Source organism: Camelus bactrianus, chromosome 5, assembly GCF_048773025.1.
Source record: "Camelus bactrianus isolate YW-2024 breed Bactrian camel chromosome 5, ASM4877302v1, whole genome shotgun sequence".
NCBI lineage: Eukaryota > Metazoa > Chordata > Mammalia > Artiodactyla > Camelidae > Camelus > Camelus bactrianus.
In genome coordinates, this window is record NC_133543.1 from 79,005,982 (window position 1) to 79,027,912 (window position 21,931).

The 21,931-nt window shown below is 39.8% G+C and overlaps 1 protein-coding gene across 4 annotated transcripts in view; it reads right to left on the reverse strand.

The window, feature by feature from the left end:
* The window catches only part of SPATS2L (spermatogenesis associated serine rich 2 like), a 157,247-nt gene that overhangs the window by 93,136 nt on the left and 42,180 nt on the right, over positions 1–21,931 (reverse strand). The window lies entirely within an intron of this gene.

Here is a 21,931-nt window from a genome sequence, read left to right on the forward strand (position 1 = left end):
ATTCTAAAACCTGTTCCTGGCTCTAGACCTCACTGGAGGCATCTGCTGGCTAACTGTACACTAAATTAATAATGCATTACTGTTTCCAGGGGTTTACGTTTTATTAGGGGTCATGCTCTCAGCCAAAGGAATGAAGTTCTCATGGTGAATTTTACCAGTGAAAAGCTAGTGTAAGGAGCATGGGGGTGGGGAGAACTATTGCGGAGCAGGATGGAGAAGGCTTTCTGAAGCCTGTCAGGCCCGTACCACCTACAGGCAAGTTAGTCCTATTATATGTTTGTTTGCTGGTTTGATTTAGAAAAGACAGAAAGAGAGAAAGAGAAAAAAGAGAGAAAGAGAAAAAAGAGAGAAAGAAGGAAAGAGAGGAGAGAAGGAGAGAGAGAAAGAGAAAGAGAGAAAGAGAGAAAGAAAGAAAGAAAGAAAGAAAGAAAGAAAGAAAGAAAGAAAGAAAGAAAGACAGACTAACGCACGAATTCAACATGTTCTTAGAAAGGCACGACTTTCTCTTTCAGGTCAGGCCTCTCTTGGTCCCCACCATCAGAGCTCATCTTCCTAACCACCCACGGGCAAAGTCAGGCATGAAGCTCCTATAGCCAGCCCTGGGGCAGAGGCATCTGTGTTAATCACTGTGCCTGTCACCAACCACGTATCCTGGGCCCCTAAATGATCACCAAGAGGAAACACTGTCCATTTCCTGCTATTCAGATGCTTCCTTATCTTCTTAAGATAGAAAATAGGTAATTACAATTTACCAGGTTTGAATCTCAACTCTGCCTCTCACTGGCTTTGGGATTTGAGCAAGTTACTTGACCTCTCTATGCCTTCATTACTTCATCAGTAAACTGAGAATAATTATAGTAACTACCTCATGGGGTAGTCATGAGAATGAAATGTGTTCATATTTGTAAAGTGATTAAAACAGTGCTTGGCACACATTACATGTTATCAAATAAATGTAAATAGATAAATAATCTCATTGGATTCCTCCATAGCCCATGTGGTCGCTTCCCCCCGACCCTCACCCCCTACCCAACCCATCCTCATTTTGCAGGTGAGAAACTAAACCTTAAGAGGTTACAGTCATGCATCTAGCCAGCGAAACACAAATTTCGGACCACAAACTGCCCTCATCGGGATACACCCATCCCTCATCATGGACAGTGCCACCTGATGGGAGGCCTAGGCCACTTCCAGGCCTGGGTGGGTGGCAGCCCATTGCTAAGGCCTGCCTGCAGCATTGCTGAGAGACGTAGACTCCCAGGGCTCTGTGTCCACTGGGTCATTTATTTATCATGCTCTTAAAATTTCAGCACAAGCAGAAGTAAATCCAAGACGGTAGTATCTCTTCCTTGTAGAACGGTTCAGAAACCCACGCCAGGTCATAGTTTCCTGCCTTGGGCTATCAGATATGGCCAGTGTGCTACAGACCGAATTCATACCTAAAGTACTTGTCTTTAGAAGACAAGAAGCAGTTACAACACGGAAGAGCAAAGTTCAAATAAAGTCTTAGAGCTAATAACAGAACAGCCTAAAAATGACTAAATCTCCTTTCATACATGCTGATTTCAGGTAACTGTATCAAGATAGATAAAAGAGAGAATTAATATGATTATAATGCCCTTGGATTTATTCTAATGCAATCACAAATAGTAAAACTCATTTTGACCATTTTATGATATGCTCAAAACTCTAGAGGTCATATTCACTGTCTTAGCGAATTTTATTTCAATGTCTAACTATAACAAAAATAGAAATTTGTCACCTGAAATATATGCTGTTTTGGGAAAACTGACAAATACTTTAAAAGTGCTTCAAATATATATGAGATATTCCTTCCTTTTACAAAGCTTGTCCCTGATAAATTCCACTTCACCTTTCTCTTTTCCAAAGTACCTAGCAGAGTACCTCTGACAATTTAAATGTTCAATAAAGACTTGTGGAAAAAGAGGAATAAATGTCCTCTCATTTTATTTTTCCTTTCTTGGTTGCAACAAGTCTTTAATAATTTATTCCCCAGTTTTTACAGTCTAGTACTGGGTTATCACTTTATTTTTTTAATGATAAAAATAGCTACTGTATATATTTTTTCCATTCTTTTTAAAGATTTTTTTAATTGAAGTAGAGTCAGTTTACAATGTTGTGAGGGTTATGACTTTAAATGCCACCGTTAAAACCAGCATTGTCAAATGCTGTTCTAGCCACATCACTTTACACACCTTCCAATCCACTCTCTCTCCTCCTCCCCCCATGTCTCCAACCCAGCAGTGTTTTAGTCATTCTCAGTCCAGGTCTAATCCTGAGCACGGAAGCCCTCCACATCTTCCCATATTGAACCCCATGGATCTCATCTCCTTAACCAAGTAACTCCCCCAACATCTCCTACTTATTTTATTTCTTAACTCAGAGCCTTGTATTCGGGATAACCAGGTCACTAGACTAGCTCCCTGGTTCCCTTCCATCAAAGCCTATACTCGGTCCAAAAGAGAAAGACTGAAAATTTATCTTTTCTGTGGAATGAGAAAAAAAAAAAGTGGTTTCCAACACAATATTAAACACACTTAACCACTAACCTCACCATTACATACTCCACCTATAGATATGGATTTTTATTGTTGCTGCCACCCTTATGCACGCCATGGGTTCTGTGTAAACCTTCTCATGACCTGCCTGCTTACCCCTCGAGTTCACAGCAATCAAAGGCCTGAAAGCAAACACCTTGCTCTGAGCCCCAGCCTGCCCTATGGCTCAACTCACACCGGGGGAAGTTCGGAAAGTACCCAACACTTGTATGATGGTCTGTAAGCCATCGCAATATGTAGTTTAATCTCTTCCAAATCATTTTTCTAAAGATTGAATGAATCAAAACTAGTTTTTGTACAGTAGTTCAAATATTGTACAGGCTTCTCAAATAAATATAATACCATATATTATTTCCCTTTGGAAGACTTTGTTAGTCATCCAATCTACTTTAAAGCAATTTTGAGGTGTAAATGTATTAGGTTTTGATACTTGCCTGATGAAAAAATCCCTCTCGTATAGCCTTGACCCCGTTTATACCCATTCTCGGCAGACTGATAGAGACAAGCAATGAGGGTTGTCTGGTTTTTCACTAATGCTAAAAATTTCATTATCCAGCTGCAGAACACGTCCTCTGAGTGTACTCCCCATGGGTGGACAGGGCATGTGGAGGGGCATCCACGTGTGTGTCCCTGTGAGAAATAAGACTCAATGTCTATTCTTGAGGGCTGTATATTGTGGGACATGGGGGATGTCAGAGCCAAGAGAAATAAGAATCTTAAATCATTCTGAAATGACTACAACCATGTTTATAAAAAGGGCTACTAGATGGGTGAGATGGCTTTAGTTTAGGTGGGTTTAATCACAGAGGGCTACTGAAGGGAGACACTCTCTTGCACTGCTCTGAGGCAGTACTGGCAATGAAAGGGAATGGCATTTCAGGTAAGAGAAAGAGAAAAACTGAAACCTCTCTGGTGGAAATAAGTAAGTCACATGTGAGGCCAGAAAGAAAACCCACCTGCATAGTTCGCAGAAGTCAATCAACAAATATTTGTGGAAATAGGAGTCCACTATCTGTCTTGGCTAGATACAATGTGTTTAGTTAATTGTACCACTGTGTAATTTTAAGGTTGGCTCTTGAAGCGAGATAAGAATAGCAGGCAGTAAGTAATTAGATGACATCAGAAGGCAGTATGTGAAAAGGTGTTATATGGTGTGGTTTCAGTTATACGCTTGTCCTGTTCATGATGCAGCAAAGAGATAATATCCTTGTTTCACTTTCCTTTCAGCAAATGGGAGAATTCCTTCTCAACCCTACCCCATCCCAATTCCCCATTGCCCCCACTGTCAGTTTTGGTTACAAGGTTCTGAAACCAGACCCTATTTTCTCTGTTATTCTTGAAATACTGAATCAAAAACTGGATCTTTTTTTTTTTAAAAAAATCCTTTCAACTTGATTCTTTGTCCTTATAGTTTTGCAAAAACATAAGCTCTAATCTGACTAATGTTAAAGGCCCTCAAACAAATAAAAGCTATGAAGCTGAGTTTCACTTACCTCTAGGAAAGAAACTCATAAATTACACTGAAGATTTCATTAGGCTTTGGTTTTTATCTGGGAGATGACCAACAGCTAATATTATGTAATTTACCGAACTCAGTCTTGAAAAAGAGATAACCAGACACTAAAAAGACATTCTTGTTGTTTTACTAAATGCTTCTTTTAAAAATGAGGAAGTCTTACAGAGGAAAAATGTCTTTGAAAATTACTCTACTTAAAAAAAAATCTATTTCTCAATGGGCTACCAGCCAGACTTAACTTGGTTTCATTTTTCATTTCAAGCTTTCAAACAATATCTGACTAGGCAGAATGAGACCACTCTAGACACCTCATGGAAACATGGGGTAAGGACTGAGGAAACACCACAAAGACAACCTAATGGTCACAGTTTTAGTTTAGTTTTTAAAAAATCCTGAAGCTACTCTGCATGATGGGAAAAAATACATTTAGCTATGACAAAGCCTTCCCCTTCTTTAAACCTCTGAATAATCAGTCTGTTGCTTTACAAACACTTCTCATATCTGATAACACTGCCATGCCTTTAGCAAGAACTATCCTTTACTGAGCACATTCTCTCATTCAGTCATTCACTCATTCATTCAGTATTCATTTAACGCACACTTCTGAGTAATTCCTCTGTGCCAGGCACTGGCCTACGTGCTGGGGGTAAAACAGTGAACAAAACAAACCCCCCTCAGGCACCACACTGGATGATTTCATCTCTTTACGTCTATTTCACTCACAATGCTCTTGCAAGGTAGGTATTATTATTGCCATTTTCTAGATGAGGAAACTAGGCATGCAGATGCTAAGGCCAAGGTCCCAGAGCCAGTCAACAGCCAGGCGGGGACTCATCCTCTGGGACTGACTCCCAAGCTTGTGCTTATTCCACTAGTCTGCTGCCATTGTTTTGGTTCAATGCAAATAAATGGAATTGTTTAAAAATTGTTTAGTGGATTCATTCCAATTGAGAAACCTTCGTATTCCCAAGAATTAGAATCAAAATGTAAAGCTGGCTTGGTTAAAAAAAAATAGTCAAAATGAGGTAGAAAATGATCAATGGGAAGAAGAAAAATGTTTTAAAATTTTGCTCTAAGATTGTGTTCTGTTGACAATCACACTATACACTGGTCATAATGAGACTATATATTAAATGAAACTCTCACGACTTCCTCATTTGATCTACTAGTAAGTCCCATCTTCCCAATCTTTATTTTTGCAGTTGAGTTTTTTGGAACTTAAGTGTATAAGCTTACAGTTGGCTCAAATTAATGTTGTCTTTATTCATTTGGCCAATTTTTCCAGTCTGTCAGAGTTTTGTTTTGTTTTTGTTTTTGGATACCAAATCTACCACTCTACACTTTAGCTGTACTTTAGTCATTCATTTAGCTCACTTTGTCATTCACAAATTGATGGATATCATTTGTGTAACTTCAGCCATTAAGTAAACAATCTGGGCTTGAATCTCAGCTCTGCTACCTAAGAATTGTGTGATCTTGAGGAAGTTACTTCAGTCCTCTGTGCTGCACTTTACTCATCTGTAAAGTGGAGATAAAAATATCAACTGCATAGGGCTGTTGGAAGGATTAAATAAAGAACACGTAAGAGTAATAGAACAGTGTTTGACATCTAAGAGTTCAATAGGTGCCTCTTTATTTTTATTATTTTCATCAGATTAATCATCATTCAAATCACTGATAGAGATCTAGAGAAAAACACAAGCAGGTGTCTACAGATCACCCTCTGCGATCAAAGGGACCCATTCTTTAGCACTCTCTGGGTTTGGTTATGCAAACGTAGTTGTGAATCCACTTGACTATTCTGTTATTCAGTTCATGTTTCTCCACTAAATCCGTAATAGGATCTTGAGATATTGTGAAAACTGCCTTGATGAAATCCACATACACCACAACTTGTCTTCATCTTGCATTCTAGATACTCTACAGAACAGGAAAATCATTTAGTCCTGCTTGACTTCTTATTGGCGCCTAATGACTATCTCTTTCTTTTCTGAGCGTGCTCAAAAACTTCGGAATATATTTTAGAATTTTGCTGGGACTTTATGTTTTCTCTTTTTGTTACTCTCTAGGCTTTTGGGGATTTCTCCATTCGCTGAAATGCCTCCAAGATGGCTGGCTGGAGTAGGACACTCAGAGCATGAGGGTTCTCAGGCCTGTGGATACAATCTGAGCCAGGAGACCCCCATCCACGCCAAACAGCTAAGGAGCTAATATTGTGCCGCTGTGGGCCTCAATTCCCTCTAATTTGCATTTTGTTCCTCTCTACCAGATGGGAAATCATGATCCTTGATTAAAAGGCAAAATTAAGAAGAGATAAATAAATAGTTCTTTGTTTTTCTTATTAGAGGTCCTACTCTTTCTTGTTCTTTTTTCTACAGAAATAAAATTCTACAATAAAAAATACAATAGAAATAGTATTCCAGTCTTGACAGAAATTATGACTATGTGCTTAGCAAAAATGGGCACAATACTGGACATTACACACATTCCAGTTTTCTCTGTCTGGCTTATTCTGTCACCTTCATTTTCTGTAGAATTGTTCCTTGCCAGCTTTTTATGTCTCTTTTGTTGTTTTTAGAATTTTTTACATACTTCAGCTCACTCTGGACTCTAGGCTTCCTGACACTATTCTAATGGGATTATCTTTCTCTTTGGTATTTGTTCTTCGTTATTTGCCTCTCCTTGCATTCTTCTTTAAATTTTTTTTATATTTTGAGTTACTTTGCACATGCCCTTGGCAGCCACAGCCATTTCTTTTCCTCATTTTTTAGAACTCTCAAAACTCTAATTCTAATCGTTCAAAAAATTATGGACTTGGGATGTATCTGAGGGTGTGTACCTTATCTTTGATAATTTAGAAAAATATTCATAATTATGCATCAGAATTTTGTCATTGTTTATTGCTTAATTCATTATACATATATAGTGAATTGTGGGCATGTGTGTATATATAATTTATTAGACATGAGCTATGTGCCAGGGACCGTCCTATTTGCCAGGTTACAATGATAAATATGATAAATGCTGCTTTGCTGTCTTGAAAGTTAAAGCTTCAGTAATAGTAAGAGTAAGTAGAGATGAGTGCTAGGGAATTATGATCCAACCTGATACTGGATTTGAGAAGGGAGTTTTGAGGAGCTTTTGGAAGCACACAGAAAGGGCCCTAATCTGAATTTAAGTGTTGGGTATCTCATTTCTTTAGTCATCTTTTTTAGAGTCTCAGGCCATGGAATCACATCTACTTCTCTATTTGAAATTTCTCTCCTAAAATCTGCAGTATGTAATCATCTGCTCCTTAGTTATCACAAAAGCTAAGATAACATCACGGCCACAATCTTCAGAGTGCACATGGCAGACACCCAGTAAATACTTGCTGAATAAATAGATACACCTCCCTTCCACTTCTGTTTCACCAACCAATCCCTTCTTGGTGAAAATTTGATCCAAAAATAGACGTTTCTTTCATTTCCTTTACCTTCCTAGAGATGAAAATGTCAGTTAGGTATACTGGTATCTGAGAAGTGTTTTCATTTAAACACGAAGATTTCTAGCAAGTGCCAGAATAGCTTAAGGCCCTCCTCACTCCTGCTAAACACCTTTGTGTCACTTCTGTATGCTAGGTCAGAAGTAAATTAGACCGATGCTTCATATAGTTGGGTGGTCTAAGTTCATGTATTCACTCAAAACTATTTACTGAGGGCCTAGTATGTGCAAAGAACTGTTCTGGGCGTTGTATTTTTTTCTTCCACCTTTTAACTTCGCCAAGTGTGTGTCCTCTCTTAGGTCTTTGGATACTTCACACCTCTGCCTCCCCTAGAACGTCTGGATTCCTGCTCCATGGGAACAACTCATTTTCCTTCTGTTTCTTCTCTGTCAAAAATTCTGCCATTGACCAGACTTTTCTTAACTGCAGATTAGATCAAGAGTCTCTCAATCTTCTAATAATGAAAACCTTTCTTATTTTCCTATAGTGCTATTTGAAATATCAAATTAAGTATGGTAATTTAGAAAATCAGAGCTATGAGACAAAGTACTTCGTTGTTTAGAAACTACATCCCTTACCATCCATCATTAAGAATCATTGACCTTAATGATGGAAATAATTCACATTTTAAAATAATACAGCCAAATTTATAATCAGGTGATCACCAACTTGATGAGTAACTTTCATGATTTGAACTTTAATTTACTTATCTATATACCCCATATTTAGCTTAAGAATTAGGAATTCACTATCAACACTAGGACATGTAAAAATGAGCATTACTTTCTTAATGTCTTTAATCTACTTTTGGCAAAGCAGTTTAAGTAATCTATGATCAAATGCAAAAGCTGTCCTCAAAATAAACCTCTACAATTTATTTTCCAAATGAAATAAAGATATACACTTATTTTCTTGAAAAGTATAGATTTTCATCAGGGTTTCTGTACCAAGTATTTGAGTCATTAAGTCATTTTCATTGGTTGTGATTTGAGCTCAGAGTAACTTGTCAGTAGAGAAACAACAAATCCATTTGTCTCTGGTGTTTTCCTGATGTGCTGCTAACAGACCGTGCTCTGTCCACACAAGGTCATGGCCACCTGACCTGCAAGTGGGCTTTGCTGAGTCAGGAGGTCAGAGATCATCATGGATTGCCAAATAAGCTACAATACATAAAAGTAATGGAGAGAGAGGGGAAAAAACCCTAATGATAATTAGCCTATAAGCTAAGCCAAAAACAGTTTTGTCCAAAGATGAAAGAAATACTACAACAGGCAAGAAAACTTTCAGTTAAGAACAGAGAATACAATTCATTTGTAATGAGTTTACTTAGAATACTGATGATACTGCTGTTTTAACCCATCAGGAATATCATTTCAATAATATTGAGCAAGGCTTTGTAATAAGGTTAGGAAGTAATTTTCGAAAAAAATTTCAGTCTATTTTCAAGTCTTGAGTTAGTTACAATTACCATGAAACACAGAGCAAATTTTAGGAAAAATTAATTGCACCAATAGAAACTCTTAGTAAACTATTACTTCAGATTATTACAAATAATATATTACTGAAATATCTAAACATATTTAATTTAGTAGCAAGAAGTACTTGAGACATGGAAAGATTCTGATTCCTATGATAATAAGCATTAGGAATGTAGAAGGAAGCAACTTTCAAAATGTATAAACTCAGATTCAGTCTTGCAGTTTGACACAGAGTCCCTCATCAGGGATAACCTAGTGGACAGCATGTGTGAGCTGCTGTAATGGTTTACATTTGACCTTCATACTCTTGCTGCTGGCATGTTAGTAGCTCTCTTTTTCCCTTTTATTTTTGTACCAAATATTCCACATTGCTAATATATGGTATTACCTCCTTTACCAAATCAAGTCCATGAATAATCACCAAAATTTGCAGATTTTTTTCTTATTTGATACTGCTGTTTTCATATAATGGTTTATTAGCTTCACTTGAAATTCTTATTCCAGCAGAAGATTTCATTAAGTCCCTTGAGGTAAAAAAAAGATGGACATAAGAACAAAAATGTGAACATAAACAGAATTTATCATTTTCTCAGGATTGAAAGGCTCTTTTTGGATGTGCCTATCAGTATAATTGAAGAGAGTATCTTGCAGAAAATAAACCCTTAAGGACAGAAATATTAGCACAAGAACAGGTATGAATCTACTGACCTCTAATGTATATAAGTGGATGAAGTGAAACAATTAATCTCTGTTTAAGAAATGAATTCCATGGCAATGCTCCCAACTCATCATTTGTAAGATACAACTGTTGATTTACGGTTTCTGGATGGCTAATGAATTGCAGTAGAATCCCAGTATGTTCATGTTTGGAAAGAATTTCATATCATCTCAATGAAATTTCTCTTTTCTTAAATGAGGAAGTGGAGGCCCTAAGCATTTAAGGAACTTGTCAAGAGGCACACACTGGAAAATGGCAAGGCCAAGATTTCAACATAGGTCTTCTATTCTCTATCCATTCAAGAAAATTCTATTGAGCACTTCCTGTAAATTTAGGCTTGTGCCAAGTACTAGCTGGAAGAGTAACAGTGAATGAAATATGGACCCTGGCCTCAGAGAACTTTGACTCTGGTGAGGGTTACCAGACAAGTAAACAGGAGACAAGTCAACACCAGTTGTCACAGAGGAAGTACAAGGTTTTATTAGAGCACTTTGACTTGGGTATGGGGGGTGGGGGCAAACAACTGAGATAAAGAGGATCAAGGGAAGCTTCAAGATGGATGTTAGATCTAAGCTGGGCCCTGAATTAACCAGATGAACGGGGTCCTGTGAAGGGGAAAGAAAGGGGAAGAATATGATCTTAGCAGAGGGACCAGAGCACAACAGAGCCCAGATGCAAAAGAGATTCAGGGCTGACCGGGGTGTTCAGTACCCCTAGAACTGAATAAAGAGAGGAGAGAGATGACTTTAAAGAGAGAAAGGCCTGTAACTTAAGTAATGGAGGCTCAGCTTTATCCCGAGGGGAGCAAGGAGTCCCTGAAAGGTCACAAGCAAGGGAGGAAATGGCCGGATGACTATTTCAGGAAGAACTCAGGGGCAGTGGGGGGATTGGACTGGCGTGAAAGGCAAGAGAAATATGTGAGCCCTTAATTTTGGAAAGGGGATGTCCTAGTCCTTAGAAAGAAAGAAATGCCCTAATTATAAAGACATAGCTTTCTGGTTGATCCACAATCCACAGAAAAACTGTGTTAGCCTGAGCACATCACTGTAGAGTCTGAGCATCTCTGAGCTCACAGTAAAAGTCCAACACATGGGCCTTGAGACTGAAAACTAGGCTTTGAAACATGGCCTCAATGGAAAGGTCCAGTCTAGGCAACCAGCAGGCAGCAGCGCCCCCCGCCCTCCAGTCATATTGCTGTCCCAGCCAAACCAGCTGCCACCCTCCTTGAGCCCCCAGGTCCTTAGCCAGAAATGCGGTCATGATATTGATTTATCTGCTTCATAGTGATATTGTGAGGATACTCCCCCTTCCTCAGCAGGAAGTGAAAGTAATAATATCTATTTTACAGTGATGCTGTGAGGATTGGATAACATATATAAACACACGTAGTTTTAGCACTGAGGTAGTAGGAACACAATTCTGTTGGTTTCTTTTCCTGTGATAATGCAAAAGCTGTTCTCGGAACTGACTCAACAAAGAGGGAGACAAACAAACGTGTGGCCTTCACTTCATTCACACCAGGCTCAACCCAACCGACTTAATGAAGCAAGTCAGTGAATGTTACATTGTGAAAATCCCTATTTCCAGTGGGATTTTCTTGGTTACTAAAAAAACAAACAAACGAACAAACAAACAAAACCCCCCCCAAAAAACATGAAAACACACACACACACACACACACACACACACTTTCCTTTAGTTAAAAAAAGAAACAATGCATCCAAATTCATGTTTCGCGGCCTGTCAGGCTCTAACTTGGAGCGCCTCCCCGGAACGGCAGCCCACTTGGGGCTCCCTGTCCCTCACCCCTTCTCCCCTCCCTGCTCCCGCTGAGCATTTCCCTCCCCGACCTCTCACGGACCCCAGCAAGGCTTCAGACATTTCTTCAGACAGGGCAGAAGAGGGGAAGAGAATAGGGAGGAGGGGAGAATTGCTTTGAGGGAAGACCTAAGAGTTGGGGACACCTGGAAGGTACTGAAAGGAGCATCCTGCAACTGAAATACAAAATCAATACATGATGAATCTGAGGAGAAACCCACAAAGTCCCCTTAAAGTGACAGGACCAGTTTAAGGCCTGTTGTCACCGGTATAATCAGAGAAAGAGTCTATCAGCAACCAAACATGGGACAGTACACTCAGGACGCAAGCCTTGCCCACCAGAGCACCGGCAAGGCCAGGGTGTGTCAGTGTTCCCTATGCCAAGAACTGCTCACAGGTTATTTTATTAACTGCTTACAACTAACCTGTGACATAGATCATTCTGTTCTATTCTCATTGAACAGAAGGGGAAACCAAGTGTATTCATTTTCTATGGCAGCTGGAACAGATCAGCACCAACTCAGTGGCTTCACACAACACGCATTTATGACCTTACAGCTCTGCAGCTCCAGAGGAAGATCTGTTTCCTTGCCTTTTCCAGAATCTGGAGTCTCTCCACATTCCACAGCCCGTGTCCTCTCCCTCCATCTTCAAAGCCAGCATGGTAGCATCTCCCTGACTATTCCATCGTCACATCTCCCTCACATTCTGACTTTAGCCAGAATATCTGATTTTCTTTCATTCCCCAAGAACCAATTTTCACCCCATGAGCGAAATAGAGGCCCTGTTGAGAATGCACTACCTGTACAAACAGGAATAATAATAATAATACTGAAGTGGAACCTATTGTTTATCTTCCAGCCAAAGCCCCCCATATCCCTTCCTCTGCTGTGTAGCCACCATGCAGTTTGGGTGGGACTGAGTCAAGGCTTAAGCTTCGATCACAGAAATTGGCACAGGGAAGGTATACACTGAGCCCTCAACAAATAAGTATTTTTATTACTGTATTATTATTTCCACAATAGGCAACAGAAATGTCAGGATTTGTATAAAATAATCAAATAAATTATCAGCTGAGAAACACATTTTAAATGCAATTTTTAACATCCCCGGTACACGTAAATTAATCCAATACCTAGGTAGAGCTATATATTTATCTTTTGTTCCCGGTTAAAATAATGGATGTCCCTGATCTAATTCCATCTGGGTTTTTATTACTTTTCACAATAACAAAAGCCAGGAACAAAATCAGATTTTGCTTCTAGCAGTTTAAATAGATAAAAATCAGTGTGACTGTCAAAATCCAGGTTGGTCTTGTCAGGTTGAGACGAAAACCAGGGTTATGTCTGAAAAAGATAAATGTGGACACTAACAGGAAAAAGTGCCTGGCTAATCAAGTAAACAAATATGACATGCAAATCCCAGATGGAGCATGTACAGCACCGTAATCCGCAAAGTGTCTTCTCATTGTTTTCCTACAACATTCTTAAAGTAATGCAGATTTTACCATGGGGTGGTGGCAGTCCCACAATTTTTTAAACTTAAAATTTTCATTTACTAGCATTTTTAAAGTTTTATTTCTGTCATTACAGGACTTAAATCTATGTTACTGCCCCTTTCAGAGAAGTGTAGCAATACTTCAGACTAACAGGATGATCTGGATTAAGAGGCTCCTGCAGCCTGAAATCACAGTAATGGTGCAATGTGTGGTCTTGGTTTTATATTGAACCTATTTAGTCTGGAAACTTCACCTAGAAATCTATTTTAATTCAGTTGTACAGTAGTAAAAGGCATTTCTGGAATTAAGCTTCAATTTCTTTTCCAGGAGCAGGAGAGGTATACCTTATTTATTGAACCCCAGGCCTGGGATCCACGAGGTTGCAAAGCCAAGTTTATCCAGGAGTCTGGGCATCTACTGCAGAGCAAGGCTCTCTTCTTCTTTACATCCTTAGGTATTTTCTAAGCTTCTTACAAGTTCCCTAGCTGAAGTCACGGTCAAACATGTTTCTCCAGGCTAGTTCTATCAGGCCAGAGGCAGAGCTGGCTGCTGTCCCCCACATCCATCCTCCTCTTCCTCTCATAATAGAACTTTGAGGTCCTACTTGGGAACACGATCATCCAGTTCAAGGCCAGTTTCCAGCCTCCCCTGCAGCTCAGTGTATCCGTGCAGCTCAGTTCTAGACAATGGATGCAAATGGAAGGGACACGCACAACTTCTTGGCTGTGCTCTTAAAAAGAAGGGTTGTGCCTTCCACTTCCTCTTGTCCCCTTCTTGCTGGCTGTAGTTTACGAGATCTTGAAATGAAAGCCATAAGGAGAGGCCGGCAGTGCAGCAATATAACAACACTGGCCCCTGTCACTCTGGAGGCTTCCCATCAGTCTGTCCACTTAAGACTTTTCATAAGGGAGAAATCAACTTTTAAGTTTTTAAATCACTGTTGTTTGCCGTTTATCACAGCAGTCAGGTTGGAACCCTAACTAATATTTAATCAAAAAATTTTCTGCACTGACCTTCCTGAAATTTCCAGCATTCATATTTTTGGATTAAGAAGGCTTCTGTATCCTAAAGACATATGTGTAAATGTCCTAACACCCCAAAGAAGTCAGAATGGACAGGTAAAGAACTGGTTCTAAATTAGCGCTGTGGACTTCTTAAGTGTAGGAAGGATCAAATATTTCTTTTTATTCATTCATTTATTTTTTATTGAAGTATAGTTGATTGTTTCAGCTGTACAGCAAAGTGATTCAGTTTGTATATATATTATTCTTTTTCAGATTCTTTTCCACTATAGGTTATTTCAAGATACTGAATATAGTTCCCTGTGCTATACAGTAGGTTTTTGCTATTTATCTATTTTACATATAGTAGTGTGTATCTGTTAATCTCAACTTCCCAATTTATCCCTCTCCTTCTTTTCCCCTTTGGTGACCAGAAGTTTGTTTTCTATGTCTGTGAGTCTATTTGTTTTGTAAATAAGTTCATTTGTATCACTTTTTTAGATTCCACATACATGTGATATCATATATTTGTCTTTCTCTGTCTTACTTCGTATGATAATCTCTAGGTCCATCCATGTTGCTGCAAATGGCATTGGTTCATTCTTTTTTAAGGCTGAGTAATACTCCATTGTGTATATATACCACATCTTCCTTATCCATTCATCTGTTGATGGGTAAGTTAGCATTGTGTTTTTAAAGCTGAATACTTGAGATAAATACATGGAAGCACAAAGAAAATATCATACAATTCTCTTATTTAGTTTCCAGAACTAAAGTGGGATACAGAAAACTAGAGAGAATACAGAGATACCACAGAGACGAATCAAGGTAAACAAAAATAGACGTCTGATTGGATTGGCTTATTCAGTTGTAAATCTAGTGGTCAACTGACTATCACTGCATCAGACAAAGGATGGTGATAAATTGTTCCTTTCGCTATGGAAAGGAAACCACTTTAAACTGAAGCAAGAAAGCCATGATAGTTTCCAGAAAAGCGTTCTGTGAGCCTATGGTTAATCATTTTAGTTATTGAGGGCAGTTGTGAAATCTGTTTCTGTGTAGATATTTAAAAACTGGATGGATTTTAATCTTGCAGACTGTCAGGTTAGAGTTCTGCCCAATGAGGGCAGGCAGGAAGGAGTGAGGATGGACTAGATGACCTCAACAAGGTCCCTCAGCCAGGGACAAGGTGTGCTTCTAATGCATCGCTCTCTTTCTCTCTCCAGAATGAGACGAAATTGTTTTCTGCTTACGAGCAATGAGAAGCAATAAAGCTTTTGTTTCTCTTTGCTTTGTTTCTCATGACCACATGCCTTGACCTATGTCTTCCCTCCCATAATGTACCAGGGACTACAAGATTTAATAGTTCCAGTTTGTGTGTGTGGCATGGGGGCCGAGGACATGTGCATGGTGGGGAATGAATGCGGGGAGCTGGGAAAGGAGCTATACAATGTATCCAGATGAGACTGACAACCACATCATCCTTTTCAAAGACACACACACACAGCTCTGTTCTACATAATGCATTCTGGGGCAGGGCTATATAACAGCAGATCTGAGACCTTCAAGTACACAATAATTTCAAACCCAGTCAACAGGTTTTATGTGTTGTGTTTGTTCTTTTGGTCAAAGAGACAAGTCCTCTTTTTTAGGAAGATACATATGAAACAACAGAAACTCTTACTTATTGGGAGGTGATAAAAGCTGAAGCAACAGTGGTGTTTTTATGAGGAGGGACCCCCACAGCTGACCTCTCTCTTCCTGCTACCTCCTTTTCATTCCCCCCTCAGAAGGAGTGGCCTATCTCACAGGCACATTTCAAAGAATAAACCAAGCACGCCCAACCTCCCCCTCCCCCTCTCCCCTCAGTTGGCATTCTCCTGCTTTCTCACCTGCTCTGGGTCACAGGAAGCTTTGGGTGCAGGCATCTGGCTAGGGGAGGAGGGAGGTAAAAAAAGGGGCTGTAATTGTCCACCCACTTTGCCAGACCCCAGGGATGAAATATTAGCAAACCATCCTGGCCCTGATCTAAAGCCACATTTTTCAGTGAGTTTTTTTTATCAGATCTGGCCTGAGTTCCCTCTCTCACACTGCCTGGCACACTGTAGGGGATGAGTAAACAATTTCTGAATGAGAGAATGAATGGAACCAGGTGGGCCAGCTCGCTGACCTCCTAAAACCCCAATGAAATTGCTCTGCATTTGACGCTTTATAAATTTTTTTGATCATTCACTCTATTAGTAAAATGGACTCCCAACATATGCATATTATTTATTTGTAAATGTTACACATGTATCTTTGTACTAAACATACTTTAAAAACTCTAAAATAGAAATTTTTAGAGATACAAAAAAATGTAAATATAAGTTCCAACAGATTCCTCCTGTACCCTGGGGTGATTTTGAGCACTCCACTCCCTCTGGTCTAGACTTTAAGTACTTAGAAGTTCAGAGGAGAAGGATGTGGAGGTCTGGAGTGGTTCAGACAGACTCAGGCAGTACAGTACAACCCTTTTCACACAGCCTTGTACTCTTCACCATGCGCTATAAGGTGACTTTCAATTTAATGGCAGGTGCTCGGTAAGTATGTGTTGAATTGAATTGGAAGGAGATGGTGAGTGAGTGTTTATTGAGCTAGGAGGAAAAAGGAAGGGGTATTCCAAACGAGATTTATCTTGGAATACCTTATTCCGAGAATGGATATCACAGAAATGGGATAGAGGCTGGCCTTCATTAGATGTTGTAGAATAGCAGGAAATAAAGTTGGTTATTGGATGAGAGAGAGAAGAGAGAAGGCAGCAGGTTTCCCTGGGCCATGAAATCTAGGCAGAGATGATCTGGATCTACTGCACTGTGGAACAAAACGGGAAAGCACTGAACGATTTTGAACATCATCAGGAAATCAATGTTTTAGGACGACTACACTGGGACTAGGATGCACACAGAATGGAATAATGTTTGGATTTGGTTAGAGCAGCTCTGAAGAGTCTAGAATGAGACCAAGAGAGTCTGACTAGAGTGATGAAGGTAATAATGGAGAAGAAAGTATGAAACAAAAAGTTAATTAGAAGGAGTATGATTCAGCCTTGGTCACCAATGAGATATGGAGGAGGAAAGAGAAGAAACCAAATAAGCCTAGAGATGATCCCACCATTTGTAAAATGAACAACCTCAATTAATTTCTTGACATTTTCCTCTGTCCTGATTTGCTACGGTAAGTATGGTGAGTTGATGTTTCTTTGCTCCTATTTAGAAGGTTGGGACTTGCCCGACAACCTCAAAGTAAAATTGTTAATCATAGAACATGAACTGAATCTTCATGAGTCCAAGGTACCAAGTTTGCTGGGAGATACAATTTAGAAATGGCGCTCTGCTTGAAAAGAAAGGAAACATCATGTTTGTGGGCATGCAGTTGACAACTGCTGGTTTTCTGCACTCAGGTGAACAAGCTAGTCAACCACAAGACTAGTAATAAGTCCATGACCTTTTCGGCTACGTTTTTAAACCCTCTATGTGAACTCCAAAGTATTGTGAACCATGGAATTTACTTCTGGGGTAATTTAGACCACTGAACAGTAAAAACACAGGGGCAAGGAGTAGGTCATAACAATGCTGGAAGAGAAAGAAATCCAAGCATTTTTATCAAAAAGCTGTAATTCTGTCGACAGGTTATATGATGTGCCTATGTCTGTGCAGCACACTTTTTGAAACCTGTGTGCTATATCACTCAACGACTTATTCTGAAAACGGTCTCCTAAGATGGTAAGAAAAGACAAAAAATTACATAAAGCTCACTTTCCAAATAGAATTCTGCAGAAAATACAGCTGCCATCTGGCCTTCTGGCTAACTTCACTTCTTTCCTTTAAGGCAGATATTTTTTAATCCAGACCACACAGTTCGTCGAGTTGGTTCATGAAAATTTCAGAACGTGAATCTGTAGCAGGAATGTTTGGCAAGTGACAGGACATTAGCTGCCTGACAAGAGGGCAGTTTCCTTGTTGCAGTGGTTAAGCAAATCTCTCCTGGGCTCTGTGAGCTTGGGTGCCTTCAGCTATGAAGCCAAACCGATTATCCTTGTCATCTCTCAAAGATGATGTCTGCAATGCACTCTAAGACAGGTACTGCTCCTGTGCATATACTGATGCTCTAAAACTAACCACAAAGACTTTAAAACCCAGAGCCAGTTCACGGTTAACGTGAGGATGATCTACTCGAATGTAAATGGATCCAAACCAAGTCACTGTACTTGCCATGTCATGCGAAATAGGAATAAAGTTTCCCAATTCTCATTATATAAAATACAACCTGTGCTTCAAAATGCATCCAGGGTGTATTAAAGTATGGAAAAAGTAGTTTGGTCTGGGTTGGCTTTTGAAATCTTGTTTAAACTAAGACAAGAGGTATTTCATTTAAAAAAAATCACATCAGTTACACAGTTGTTTTTTTCCCCTTTCCAGGTTTATCAAAACGCAGAAATTGCTGGCCTCTGTAACCGCCTACCTGTCTCCAAAGAAAGTGAGAGGGTGAACCGAGTCAAAAGCCTGCAAGTTCCTGCCATGTTCAGACAGGGAGAAGTCTTTCCAACACACTCTGGGTTTGGCTTCATTTTTTAGTAGTCTCACTTAAGCAGCAACACTAAAGACGGCAGCAGAGCCCGAAACATAATCCTGTCGATACTGCCGATGAAAACGCCATCAGGAACAGTGGTGACCCATCCCAGTGAGGCAGATTAGAAGGGTCAGCGTGTGTCCAAAGCAACCTTGCTATACAATAAAGGGGGACAGAACAACTTTCAACATCTGTGAAGAACGCTGGCGGCTTATAGTTTTCAAGAAAATATTCAGGTAGAACTTTTACACAATTTTAATCATAAACAAGATTCTTGCAACTAATAATTCCATGATCCTTAAGGGTTTTTTAAAGATATTTTTACCAAGTTGTTTTCAGATTTTCCTCTTCTATTAAATCTAAGAGATAAGTTCATCATTCATTTGCATAATTCCACTTCCTTCACCATTTCGTATTCAGAGCATGACATCACGGAGTCAGAGAATGGAAACTGTTTCTATATTTTAGGAGGAAAAACAGCAATGTTTGTGATAAACCAATTTTTCCCCCTTTTTCTAAGCTAAACACTTTTAATTCTTAACACATGTTTTTTCTTGGAACCATTTTTAACTTCTGGCTTTATGTAAAATGTGAGAATTTTCTATCTCAGAAAATGGCACTAGTTCATCTCCTGTGACGTTCCCATTGTACGTTCACTGCCAGTGAGACAATCTGTCTACAGTCATCATTATTACTACTATAAATAGACCCGCATAGTGTACTTTTATGCCTGTTTATCATTTTCAGTTTCAGAATTGTGTTATTTAGGCTTTGATCAGAAAGGTTATCACATGAAAATATCTAACAAACCTGGCTTTCTGGTATGGAATTCAAATACTTTGTAGCTACAAACAATACTCATTTACTAAGAGTGGACTGACTTACTATAAGGAATTCAAAACCACAGATGTAAATATAGTATCAGTGTTGAAATTAGACCTGTAAACAGAAATATAATTCATGAATTTTATTATTCAATCAACCATTACACAGATATTTCTCAGCCAAGTTGTAAAATTCTAACACTCAGGCTTTTGGGTTTGTTTTGCAGGCATTCGCAGTACCCTCCATCTTTAAAGCTTACGGAATAAGACCTGGTCATCTAGTTTTCACCTTCCAAGTATAAGGATCTTATAAAATAGCAGAATATCGAGGTCAGAGATGGTTTGAAATTCTCTGAATTGTCTGCTAATCATCTGCAAAGGTGTCTGCTTCACTGGTTAAAAAATGCAGAGACGTGAGCATGCTTGTGTACACACAAACACTTGTATAAAAATGTTCACACACACAGTGGGATATGGAAGGCAAGGAGAACTCAACTCAGAATTTAAATCTGCAGTTTCTAGTCCTGCTCCATCATCTCAAACATTTCAAGTTCTCGGGGCCCCAGTTTCACCTATTGCAAAGCAGCTGTGAAGAACTGACGCAAATGGGAATACCTTTTGTCAACCGTGAGCTATGAAGCACAAAACATATTCGAGGGCTCGTGTGTGTGTGTGTGTGTGTGTGTGTGTGTGTGTGTGTGTGTGTGTCTGATCACTGTAGCCTAACCCAGTTCACACAAACACACAAATGAACGAAGGCTGTTTTCTTCACTTCTCTCACAGACATCAGAATCTTTTGGAAAAAAAGAGACTGTTAAGTCCAAATGACTAAAAGTAAGAGTTGAAAAGAGTGCCCCTACACTAGAGAAAATATTGGGGTGCTCACTTGGTCCTGCCCCGGAGCTGTCTCTGGGTCCGAGGTCAGGCCTAACTGTCCCCACAGTGCTCAGCCACTTCTTCCACTTTAGAAACCACAGTTTTTCTGGAAGAGCCGAGTTTTTCTGTTTGCATGGCGGTGCTGAAATGGCTCTGGTATCTGGGGGGAGGATGCGGGTAGGGGACAAAGAGGAGAAATGAAAGGGATCCTGAGGAGGGCGAGGTGGCGGAGGGGCTGCCTTTCATGTCCACGGGAAACTTGTTTGTCGAGTTCTTGTGAGTCAGGGATTGTATGTATACCCAACCATACTTAACTACAGTTTTTTAAAAAGTCATTCATGGCTGACATTTCCTAAATGTCATGTTTAGCTGCGAAACACAACCCTGGCAAGACGTCAAAGGTACTGCCTTTGTTGCTAAAATCTGGTTTGTTCAGTCACAGCAAATAACTAACAAACTCATGGCTATTTTCTCTTAAATTGAAAAGCATCGTCTGGTGTATCCCAGAAAGCACTTTAAAATACATCTACACAGTTAAAAGCTATCTGTATTTCCTACAAACTAGCTGCCACACCCCCCTTCCCTAAATGGGAAGAAAGGACACTGACAAGAATCCTTGGCAGTAAGTAGGCTCCCACATGGGTGAAGACTTCAGAGGCATGGCACCGAAGCAGGTAAGCAAGACGCAGATGCTACATGTGACTCTCCTGTGGCTGGTTTAACCACACCAGCCCTGCGGCTCCATCTCCAGGGCCACGAGGCAAAGCTAAAGTCATCTCACTGCACAAAGGTGAGGAGCATCCACACCCATTTCTACTATGAACAGAGGGTCTTCACGAAAATGCACGGTCTTAGCCAAAGCATCTTTTCCTCTCTGAGATAAAGGAGAGGGTCTGAGCTAATGATTCACAGGGTTAAAATTATGGACACAGGTAAACACTTACTCATGGTTAGCTAAGCTTAGGTCTGCTCTGACATGCCTTCCTGAAGCATTTCCTGTCAAAAACAGACTCGCCTGGCCAATGTTTAACTTCATTAAGCCTGACTGAGATCAAGAGGGTACATTTCCAACAGACTCGGCCATGCAAAATGTGGATGGGCTATCTTTACCGGAGGCCCACTTTGATATTTGTGGAATGTTCTCTTCTCACGGAAGACAAGACCAGAGCTTGGCCAAGAGCATGGAAAGCTGTCATTTCCTACAATAGTGTGGCATGTTTCTGTTTTAGACTCTTAGCACAGTACTTGTAAAAGTTGCTGCTTCCGGAAGAGATAATTACGTGTTTATTTCTCAAGAACAATGTTTCTGAGTGGCAAACATCTTCAGAATTATTTTTTTAGGGCTAAGCTAAACTAAGGCAGATTTCTTTGGGAAAGAGGGGATGTGGAAAGACAAGAGGTGTTGAGATTTAAAGTCTGAAATGTGGGGGTTTGGCAGCTCTTGGGGGTGGGGGATGGAGAAGGCTTCTTGGAAGAAGGGGAGTAGATCCAGGGACCACAGCCATGTGCTCTGGTTTTCCGCTTTAGGGGC